Below are 11,135 nucleotides of genomic sequence, written 5' to 3' on the forward strand. Positions count from 1 at the left end.
TCTTCCCCTTCCTCTCTCTCTCTCTCAGGTGTCTCCATCCCATTTTGTCCATTATCTCCTTCTCCTCCCTTTCTCTTTCTCTCTCACATCTCTCTCTGTTTACCTATAACTCTCTTTCTCTCTAAAGTATCTCTCTCCTTTCATATAACTCTCTTTCCCTCTCAAATCTCTCCCTATGTCTCCCTCTCTTTGCATTACATATCAGTTAAAACTCTCTATATCCATATTATTTGCATTACATATCAGTACAAACTTAAACTTAACTTTGGAAAATTTTACTTGGCTAATAGATGGTTAAGTTACTCTAATTTGGTTAAGGGTTATATAGGTCCACATTGACCTTGTGTGTACAGGTCCACACAATTCAATCTTCTCAACTTGGTGTATGAGGTAGTGTTCTTGTGAATTGAAAAATGTCGAAGGTAGACACTTTTGCATTTCACACATTACACAAGGATTTTTTCTCTTCCAATAATTTATGTCTTCTTTATGGATTTTTTTAGATGACATCCATCTACAAGTGATTCAAGACACAAATATATTAACGAGACTTAACAAAATAATGTACAATATATTACATAACAAGTAAAACAAATGGCAAATATAATATCTATACAACAAATTGAACAAATATCACTACTTACCTCATATATTTTCCAAGATCATATATAACTTGCTTGACATTGTTGTCGAAGTGGTCCGAGAGAGATAGAGGTAGAACGTACTGCAACAATTATAAAATGATCTTTTCATTGTTTTTCCAAAACTAGTAAACATAATACAATGAAAAGTACATGCAATATACAAATATATAGTAAATATACAAGAACATGAATGACCTTAATGAAGGTATGCCAATCATGCGTTTTCATCCCTAGCCCAAAGTCGCCTTTCTTTGTTATGATATTGTTTATGTTCGTAGCAAATCCTGTGGGAAATCAAATTTTCATATGGCTTCTTTTATAGTATTGCTTTGCTGCTCCGTTAATAACCAAGGAAGGGCACTTATATTAATTTGGTCTCCATCGGTATTTAATTGAATGGCATTTTTCATTGCATGATTGGATTCCTGAATGTCACTACAACTTTTGACAATTTTTTCTTTGTCACACCTTCCATCCAATATTTTTCATAACATCTCTGTTATATTCTTTCTGATATGCATAGTATCAAAAAAATGCACAATTTGTAGCTTCTCATAGTAGGGAAACCTACTAAATTTTCTGGGATAACTTTTTAGTCCCTTTGGAACTTGGTCATTAATGTCTTGATGACCTTCATGAAGCATATAAGTTTAAAAATTTAACAACGACAATCATTGTCAATTACAACATGAGTAAACAAAACACAATATAAAAATATAAATTCCAAACATATCAAATATGATAGATAAACAATTTGATTGAATGACATTACCTTGATGATTAATTCTATTATATTCTAACTTCCATAGGCGAGGTGTCATTCTTCGTGGTTTTGATGTAGTCTTTTCTTTCCCATTGAAAAGACATTTTTCAGTAGTTTGATACTTATGATTTTTGTGGAGGAAGTACCTATACTCATCAAACACCCACTTTCCTAAACTTGTTGAATGACAAGATTTCATCTTTGGACCACAAACTGGACATGCAAATTTTCCCTTTGTTTGAAGACCTCCAAGATCATGTATAATTGGATTAAATATGTTATTTTTTATAATTATATATATATTGAATAGATTATTTAAAAAATGCATGATTTATACTTTAAAAAATTAAATATTATTAAAGTGTGCAAGTTGACCTTTATAACATACCACAAAAATGTGTTAGCCCTGGGGTATCATGAATTGTCCATACAAGCATTACATGGAATTGAAATTATCTTTGTCCTATTGGTCTAGACACACCATACATAGTGACGCCATTCCATAACTCTTGTAACTTGTCGATAAGAGGCTTGATATATACATTCATATCTTTAACTTGGTACTTACCTAGTTGAATGAACATAAAAATCACGTAATTATTATAACCATTTTACTGCAATATATATAATTTAGTGTAAATGACTATTAAATGAAAAAAGTACCTGGAACAATCATTGCCAACTGTGAGATTATGCTTGAAGCAACCAAGATCAAAGAGACCAATAGATAGCAAAATAACAAGAATAAACTATATTCCTATCAAGATGCAAAAGAGATTAACTGGATCATCAAGAATTGTTACATACAATGTAGATGAGCCTACTTATAAAGGCAAGACTAAGAGACAAGAGAGAACACAATGATGACATGTGGCTCAATGAGATGCAAGGGTAGGTAGGGGTAGGTAGGAGAAATAGTAAAATATTTCACATGAGGTGGATCACCCACCGAAGGTGGAATTATCATCCCATAATAAGTGGATATGATAAAGTAATAACAAGATCACACCATAAAAGGTGGAAATTTTCCTACATACACACTCCCAATGTATGAACATATCCCTAAGTGTCTCATATACAAACTGCAATGTTGTGCATGTACCTAAGTAAACTTAAGTAAAATGTAATTATATCCAAGATGAATAAATAATTACACCAACACCCCCCTTAAGTGCAACTTAGGGGAATGCACTTAAGTCTATAATGCAACTAAGTAATGCAAGAAGGGTCCCGGCTACAAGGCCATGTTAGGTACCCATGTACAAATGCAAATGCAATCTCCCATAAAGAAGGGAAAGAGAGAAAAACCCAATGGGAAAAAACCCTCCCCCAAAAGAGAGATAAAAACTATACAAAGAACTCTCATAGAAGCATGTGAGGGATCAAACCCCATGTGAGGAAAATGTCCCCCCCATTTGAGAGAAGAAGAATAAGACAAGGAAGAGAGACTAAGTAGGCCCCCCTCAATGTAGAATTGCACCAATGGTAGAAGCTCGAAATTGAATGAATAAACTGCTCCATGAACATCGAACAATGTTCCTCCCCTTGGAAAGAAACAAAACCAAAGGTGTATCCATGAAGTCTCCCCAATCATGAAGGGAAGATGCAGAAAAAAACTCATGATGAATGCAGTCTTTGAAAACTGCTCAAGTGTTCCCATGTCGATGCTGAAAGTTACCCCCTCCAAAGGTGGTGAACTGCTCCACACTACTTAAAAAGGCACTTCAAGATCTAGTGGAGATGAATGTAGAACAAGTCTTAAAGACTCGCATGTCTTGTCTAAAGATAAAGAGACCTCCTCCAACTGTTGTACATAAGAATTCACAATCATGTCAACCTCGAAAGAATGATCATGTAGAGAATGAACAAGAGGGTCAAGTGTTCCCTCACAACAATCGAAGAAGGATCATCTTCATCAAAGAAAAGATGAATATCATCAATGATGTCTCCCAAATTTGCACTATAGGATTCCACAAACAAACTTGCAATGTCTGTCAAGTAGTCATCCCAATGAACTGAAGCTGGAAGACAAGGTATATCCCGCTGTACTGAATCACAAGAAGGCAAAATTGTCGCATCATCTGCATCATCAGGTGCAATAGGGGATGTGATATCAAGAGGAGGAGATGAAATGCAAGGCTCAAGAACGGGGTCACATGTGAGAATCCCTAAGTTCAAGTACCCAAAGTTCTCCTCAAAATCCGAATCATCACAAGAAGTATGATCATCATATATAAAATCATCCTCATCAATAGGAACAAAATCTGAAAAGGAATAAAACCAAGATGCATGATCAACAACCCTAGTCGCAATGATAGCTCTACTCTCCAAGTCTCTAATGATAACCAACTTAGGTGTGAACTCAAAAGTTTTCTTTGTTGCCCCATGTGTGATTTGATAGATGAAAAGAAGATTATTTGTCAAATGGGGTACACACAACACATTATTGAAGGAGGTATCCCCAATGACAATAGATCCTTTCCCAATCACATCCATGTATGTATGATTGATGCAACATGGTGCAAGGCTCAAATGTAGAAAACATTGTCTGTGAAGATACAATATGATGAGAAGCCCTTGAATTTAGAAGCCATCTCCCTGAATCATGACCTGTAGTAGCACAAAGAGATTGTCCTTTTCTTGTCCCAAAAGAGTGAGTCTTCCCACTTGTTGTGGCCATGAATGCTTTCCCTTTCCCCTTTGATTGTGAGGAAGTGGAAGGTGATGAATCCTCCTTCTTGTAGGCATTAGGAAAATCAATGTTGTGCTTTTTGAGGATATGGAGGAGCTCATCAATCTTCTTAGAATGGCAACGACGCTCCTCATGACCAACCTTTTTACAATAGGCACAAGTAGGTATCTCCTTCTTTGGTGAATTGTCCTTCTTGGAAGAGGATGAATCTCCTTGTTGTGGAGAAGGTGGTGCTTTGTCTTTAGGCTTTGATTTCCCTTTCTTCTTGTTTGAGTTGTCCTTTCCTTGATTTCCTTTGTTTCCTTGAGTTGCCGCTAATGCTTAAGACTTATAAGTCTTAAGAATGCCCATGCTTATCAACTTAGTTTGTTCCATCATCAACATGTCTGTGAAAGCATCAAATGTAGGCATCATGTAGCTTGAACCCATTGTCATCCTATGGGTTTGGAAACTAGAAACAAATGCTCCATATTCTTGTGGAAGCTTGCCCATCAAATTGAAGATCAATTGTGTATCCTTCTTGTCAATGCCACAATCCTTGAGTTGTGCCCTCAACTAATTTGCCTTGGTGACATAATCTTATATTGTATCAAAGTTCTTGGGATCTAACATGATGAGATCACTATCAATTTGATATCCCCTAATCTCATCAACTTGACCATACAAGTTTTGAAACTTTTGTCAAGCATCCTTAATTAAGGTACATTTCTCAATATGAAAGATGAGATCTTTTGATACATACTTTCTTAAGGTACCAATTTCTATGATGTTCTTAGTGAGCCAATCCAAGTGAGCATTAGGATCAACCTTAGGATCAGCGGGAGCAACAATAGTTTCATCAATGTAATGAGTTAATCCTTTTTCCATTAGTTTACTCCATGCATCAATTTTTCAAGTAGCATAATTATGTGGAGTTAAGAGAGGAAACTTAGGAAAACCCATAGCAGAAAAATGAAAGAACAAAAAAGAACAAGAGCACAAGAGATACCCCCCCCCCCCCCCCCCCCCCCAAATTCACTCAATCAAATTACCCCCCCTAAAATGATGATTTTGGAACTTTATATGTAGTGCGTGTATAATAGGACACTTGCAAACAATGGGAAAGTGGACTTCTGATTTTTTTTATAACTTCCCCCAATAGGCTAAGAACTACAAAAAACCAAAAAAATAGATCTATGCTATACAAGTGCCAAATTGGGCAAAAAGGACCATATGCTGAAAGTAAAATTTCTACTCAAAATCACAACAAATTGATGGAAGATTATGAAATTAGACAAAAAATTATGCACTTTAAAAAAAAACGGCACCTGGAAAGGAGTTCAAATGAGCCTGAACGAAATCCTGGAAGTTGCAGAAACGAGGATTACTCAGCTACAACGGTGAAAATATGCATTTTTGTGAAAATCCTTGGATCAAAATAGAAAACCACCTGGACCACTATGAAGAGAACAAAATCATACCTCAAATAAAAAAAAATTGCTCTGGAAAAGGAGGTCATATGCCCAAGATATCACCATTTGAAGTTCGCCTATCAAATTTAGAAGCTCAATGGAGAAGGGCTAGCCAAGAGGAAAGTTGAATTCCTAATGTCATCAGAGAATATGTTGTAGCAGGTGGAATATGCTCTGATTTTTTATTTAATACATTTTCAAGAATTTCATAATTTCAAAATCTCTTTTTCTTAAAAAAAAAAATCTATTAAAAAAATAGTAAAATTTGTGGGGGCCACGTGGGACCTCACCCACACCCCATACTCCAAAAAGGCAGTATTATATTTTACGTGGAGCATGAAAAGAGTCTTTTTAAGAAAATTTGACTTTCTTTTTCTTTCTAAAAAAATATGTCGGTACTTAGAAAGTATGTGAGTAAATTGGAGGTTGCATTCAACGCCAGTAAACAAAAGCCAAGCACCAACAAATATAAATCCACCTCCACACATTATGAAACATCCTCCAAACACCAATAAAAAGATGACCACAACTAGAGATCCGATGTGAGATCACCACCGAGCAAATATTGAGTACAACTTCAAATGGAAATTGGTTCTTAATTCCAATAAGCACACACGCTTCCAATGATGAATGCTTGGTCTAGAATGTGCCACCCAAAAATAGTGGTCAAGGCATCTGTAATCAAGTTGTGAACAAGGCTGATGCCTCCCCCCTCCCCCAAGACCAGCCAGAAAAGCGATGCGAGTGGGCTATGCAAAAGTTAATACTCATCACCATGATTACACGAGATACACGACTTTAGCAATGTTCTGCAGAGAGTTGATGGAACCCGCACTGGATAAAGTCGATCTTACCAAGCAATATGTGCACAACCAAGCAATTCTCAACAACACCAATGGAAATTAAAGGTGCTTGTCACAAGAGATCTGTGAAAAGTATAGAGACAAAGCTTGCAATATATGGACCGACAAAATACAATATGTCCAACAATAGCCTTTGCCCAAAACAATTATTTTTCCGATCTAAAAATAACTGAATTTTTTTCTTGGGACAAATAATCAGCCCAGATCTGATAAAATTGTAGAAATAAAAGAGACCATGTGAGATTATGCTTGAAGCAATCAATATCAAAAAGACCAATAGATAGCACAATAACAAGAGAGATAAAATATGACAAGAATAAACTGTATTCCTATCAAGATGCAAAAGAGATCAACTGGATCATAAATAATTGTTACATACAATGTAAATGAGCCTACTTATAAAAGTAAGGCTAAGAGACAAGAGATGACACAATGATGACATGTGGCTTAATGAGATGCAAGGGTAGCTAGGGGTAGGTAGGAGAAATAGTAAAATATTACACCAACACAAACATTATGTTCTCCCTCTTTATTGACATCCATGGAAGAATGTTATTGTTGATAACAAAAATAGGCCACATCGAGTAAATAGATCTCAGCTCTCCAAATAGAATGACACCATCCACTGCCAATGAAAGCTTGAGATTATGAGGTTCTTCTTTAAAGTGTGGCCATTTTTCCTCTATGTCCCTAAATGCAAAATCGTTCGCATGCATTCGAAGAATGTCATCTCTACTTCTATTCCTTGCATGGTAATCCATAAATTGTGCTAAGCTTTCACATCTAAATAATCATTGCATACGTGGAATAATGGGAATAGAACGAAGAACCTTGCGAGGCACCTTATTAGTTGATCTATTCGATATTTACTGATATGACATTCGGGGCATTCTGTTGCAAATTCATGTTGTTTATGATATATAATATGATCATTGGGACATGCATCTATTGCTTAATACTCCATTCCAATGTCTTTCATAATGACAGATAATTCTTGGTATGAGCGAGGTAGAATATTTGATGGTGGTAACAAAAAATCACCTATCAATCTACAACGAAAGAAATAATTTGTTAATATAAAGAATATTAATGGTACATATTTCACCCTTTATTTACTAGTGATGAAATAACAACAAAAATAAATGAAAAAAGATGACATATATGACATACCTTAACATACTTGAGATTGTTATGTTGGATAAACCATTCATAACCTTCAAGTTCACCAACAACAATACAACAGAGAGAAGAGTTGTTTGAGAGCCTTCATAAAGGGGCTCATATGCCTTCTCGAGTATAGGTAAATCATGAACAACATTAAAGTCATCTTGATTATCATGATCAACAGTGCCAGTACTAAATGTGTCATGGTTCAATGTATTTGTACCATCATCTTCAACTGTGTTTTCCGGCGCATGATCTTCTTCCATAGGATCATTATATTCATCTTCGATGTTCACACCTCCATGTTCCTCCACTTGGAAAACCACATTCTCTAGGTCGTGGTAGTCCATATCATGTGCCCTAGGGAACCCCACCTATATAATAATGATCAACCTAAATAAACCATGATCAAGATCTCATTATCAAGTGATTTTTTATGTAAATAAATTGTTAATACGATATAAACATTTACAAATACATTCAATATAAACACATATAATGAACACCTTACCAATTGACGATAATCATGCCCCCCTTCAATGTGACCATTCTACCTACAATGTTTCTCAACTATTGTGATTACAAGTATTTTCATCTTTAAGTCCTTGCAATTTTTGCAGGTGTGGAGGGGAAAAAGCGAGACCGGGTGACTAGGACCTAATCCCACTTTTGCCAACACATTGGGAATACTAAAGAGCCTAGAGAGATAGCTCACTTTGGCTACTTATTGTGAGAAAGAGAGAGCCAAGGATTATCTCTTAGGGTTTCTATTCCTCTTGTTGTATATGAAGAGAAGATGTGAAAAATAGGGTGTGATTGATCAACTAGACTAGGTGATGAACAGTGAAGCATATATGAACTGAAATTGTAGAAACTTGTAGGACTGAAACTGAGATACTGAAAGCAGAGAAGGGGGAGGAATTTGAATGTGTACCTGGCACAAAAAACTGAGTCAAACTGCCCGGGACAGGGGTGCCACACCCCTGTCCTGATTCTGCAAACATGAAGCTACAACTGAGAGACTAGAATCTTGATGTTCTGAGCCCTCAACCTGCCAAATTTCACCTGAACGTGGGGGGACAAGGGTGCCACGCCCCTATCCCTGATGATTTTGGGATAGATCTGAGGTCTCAAGATAGTCCTTGTTCCTTTTAGTAGTCTTGAAAGTCTTCCAAGTACCTGTACTTGCACTTGCAACTAAAAAAGGGGGTCCGAGTGGCTACATAGGGCTTGACCTTGGTAAAAACCCTTATTTTGGTGATTTCCACCTCCACAAATAGTCGATAATGTATTGAAAATGTGTGTGCTAAAACCTTGTGTGTATGCAAGATCCTAAATGAGAAAGACAAGAAACTAGAGCTGCCCTGCGCTTTAGAGTAAACCCTAAATGCATGCAAATGTAAATGTAAATATAAATGAGAATGCTCTAAATCAAATGTGCTAAATGATCTAAAGCATGAATGAAAATGTGAAAATGAGTGTAAAGAAGCTCATACAAAGACATGAAAATAACATGAAACCATACCAATCCCCAAGGGAGAAATATAAGCCACTTGATCTCCTATTATTCTTCAATGTCTTCAAGGCTCCTAATTGATTATGAACGCTTGATGAATAGTTGATGAAAGTTGTTGAAGACTCCACATAAGTTTCTCTTTCACTACATAGAAGGATCCTTCAAAATGTCTCCAACTTGATTGATTCAACTCATGATCTTCCTTTTCTACTTTTTTAACTTTTTACTTGCCCTCAAATGAAGAAAGAGAAGTTCTTATATATGAAACCCTAGACCTTAATTTTGACTTTAGGCCAACTTAGAGATTGAACTTTTTGCCAATTTCTTGGGGTTAAGCATTATAATATCATAGAACTATGCTCCCGAAATTTTGGGAAAAATGTTGGGGACCGTGCATAACTTACGCATGGTCCGACCAACTTTTCACCAAATTTTCAAGACCGCTAGATATGATGATATTAGAGTGAATCCCAAAGTTACAACTGATTTCAAGATGTTTTGATATACAAAATCAGGCCTTAAAGGTCGAAATAAGACATAATTAGGCTTTATGATTTAATGATTTATTGGAGGAATAAAATAAAAAGGGGCACACTTAGGGTAAAGGGCCCAATTTTATGATGTGGGGAGTGATGAAATTTGACTTTATATTTAATTAAATTAATTAATTAAATGCTTAAAGGGAAATTACAATGCAAGATGCAGACACACTAAGGCGGGTGCTAAACTAAGCGTAGAATTCTACCACTCTAGCAAGGGTGTACAATTTACAACGCTACAACAGGGACAATAACATTTCCCATGAACTTTTCTTTTCAATCTAGACCACGATCTAGCAATTGTCTCCTTATTTTGTTCTTGACTAATATTATCTGACATAATTTTTCTTCACATGCAACAAAATCATACTATAAAAAATTCAATCTATAACCTTCACAAACCTAGCAAAACGTTGTCACAAGTATGGAAAACACTGTCCGTGTGATTTTTTTATATTTTTTACTTGACTAACCTTAAGGGTTTTTTTTTTACTTTTTTACTTTTCTAATTTTTGTCAAAATCTCGACGAACATCCGTCGTACCTCCGATGAAATTAATAATCATCAAAATTTTGACGAACATTGGTCAAGTTTTTAAAAAAATAAAATAAATTGACATATTTAACCTCATAAGATCCGACAAAACAAAAAAATTCCCATAGTTCATCAGAAATTTTCGTCGGAAAATGCACACAAATGAGTTAGTGTTTGCTCCTTGCATACCCCCCCCTCCTCTCTCTCTCTTTATATATATATGTGTGTGTGTGTGTGTGTGTAGTGTCGTAAATTGTACACCCTTTCTAGAGTGGTACAATTCTATGCTTAGTTTAGCACCTGCCATAGTGTGTTTACATCTTGCATTGTAATGTCCCTTTAAGCATTTAGATAATGAATTTAGTTAAATCTAAAGTTATATTTCATCATTCCCCACATCATAAAATTGGGCCCTTTACCCTAAGTGTGCCCCTTTTGATTTTATTCCTCCAATAAAACATTAAATCATAAACCCTAATTATGTCTTATTTCAACTTTTAAGGCCCGATTTCGCATATCAAAACATCTCAAAACCAGTTGTAACTTTGGGTTTCACTTTAATATCATCATATCTAATGGCCATGAAAATTTGGTGAAAAATTGGCCAGACCATGTGCAAGTTGCACACGGTCCCCAACATTGTTTTTGGAAATTTTGAGAGCATAATTCTATGATATTATAATGCTTAGTCCCAAGAAATTGGTTAAAAATTCAAATCCTAGGTCAGACTAAGATGAAATTAATATCTAGGGTTTCATTCATAAGAGCTCTCTTTCTTTATTTGAAGGCATCTAAGGAAGTTTCTAGCTAAGCGATCACAAGGAGCCTTCTATGTAGTGAAAGAGGAAGTCTTTTGGAGTCTTCAAAAACATTCAAGAACATCTATGCAGCATTCATCAATCATTCTTTCATCAATTGGGGGCTTTTGAAGATGTAGGAAAGCAATAGGACATCACCGACTAATGATTG

This window comes from Cryptomeria japonica, chromosome 4 (genome assembly GCF_030272615.1).
Source record: "Cryptomeria japonica chromosome 4, Sugi_1.0, whole genome shotgun sequence".
NCBI lineage: Eukaryota > Viridiplantae > Streptophyta > Pinopsida > Cupressales > Cupressaceae > Cryptomeria > Cryptomeria japonica.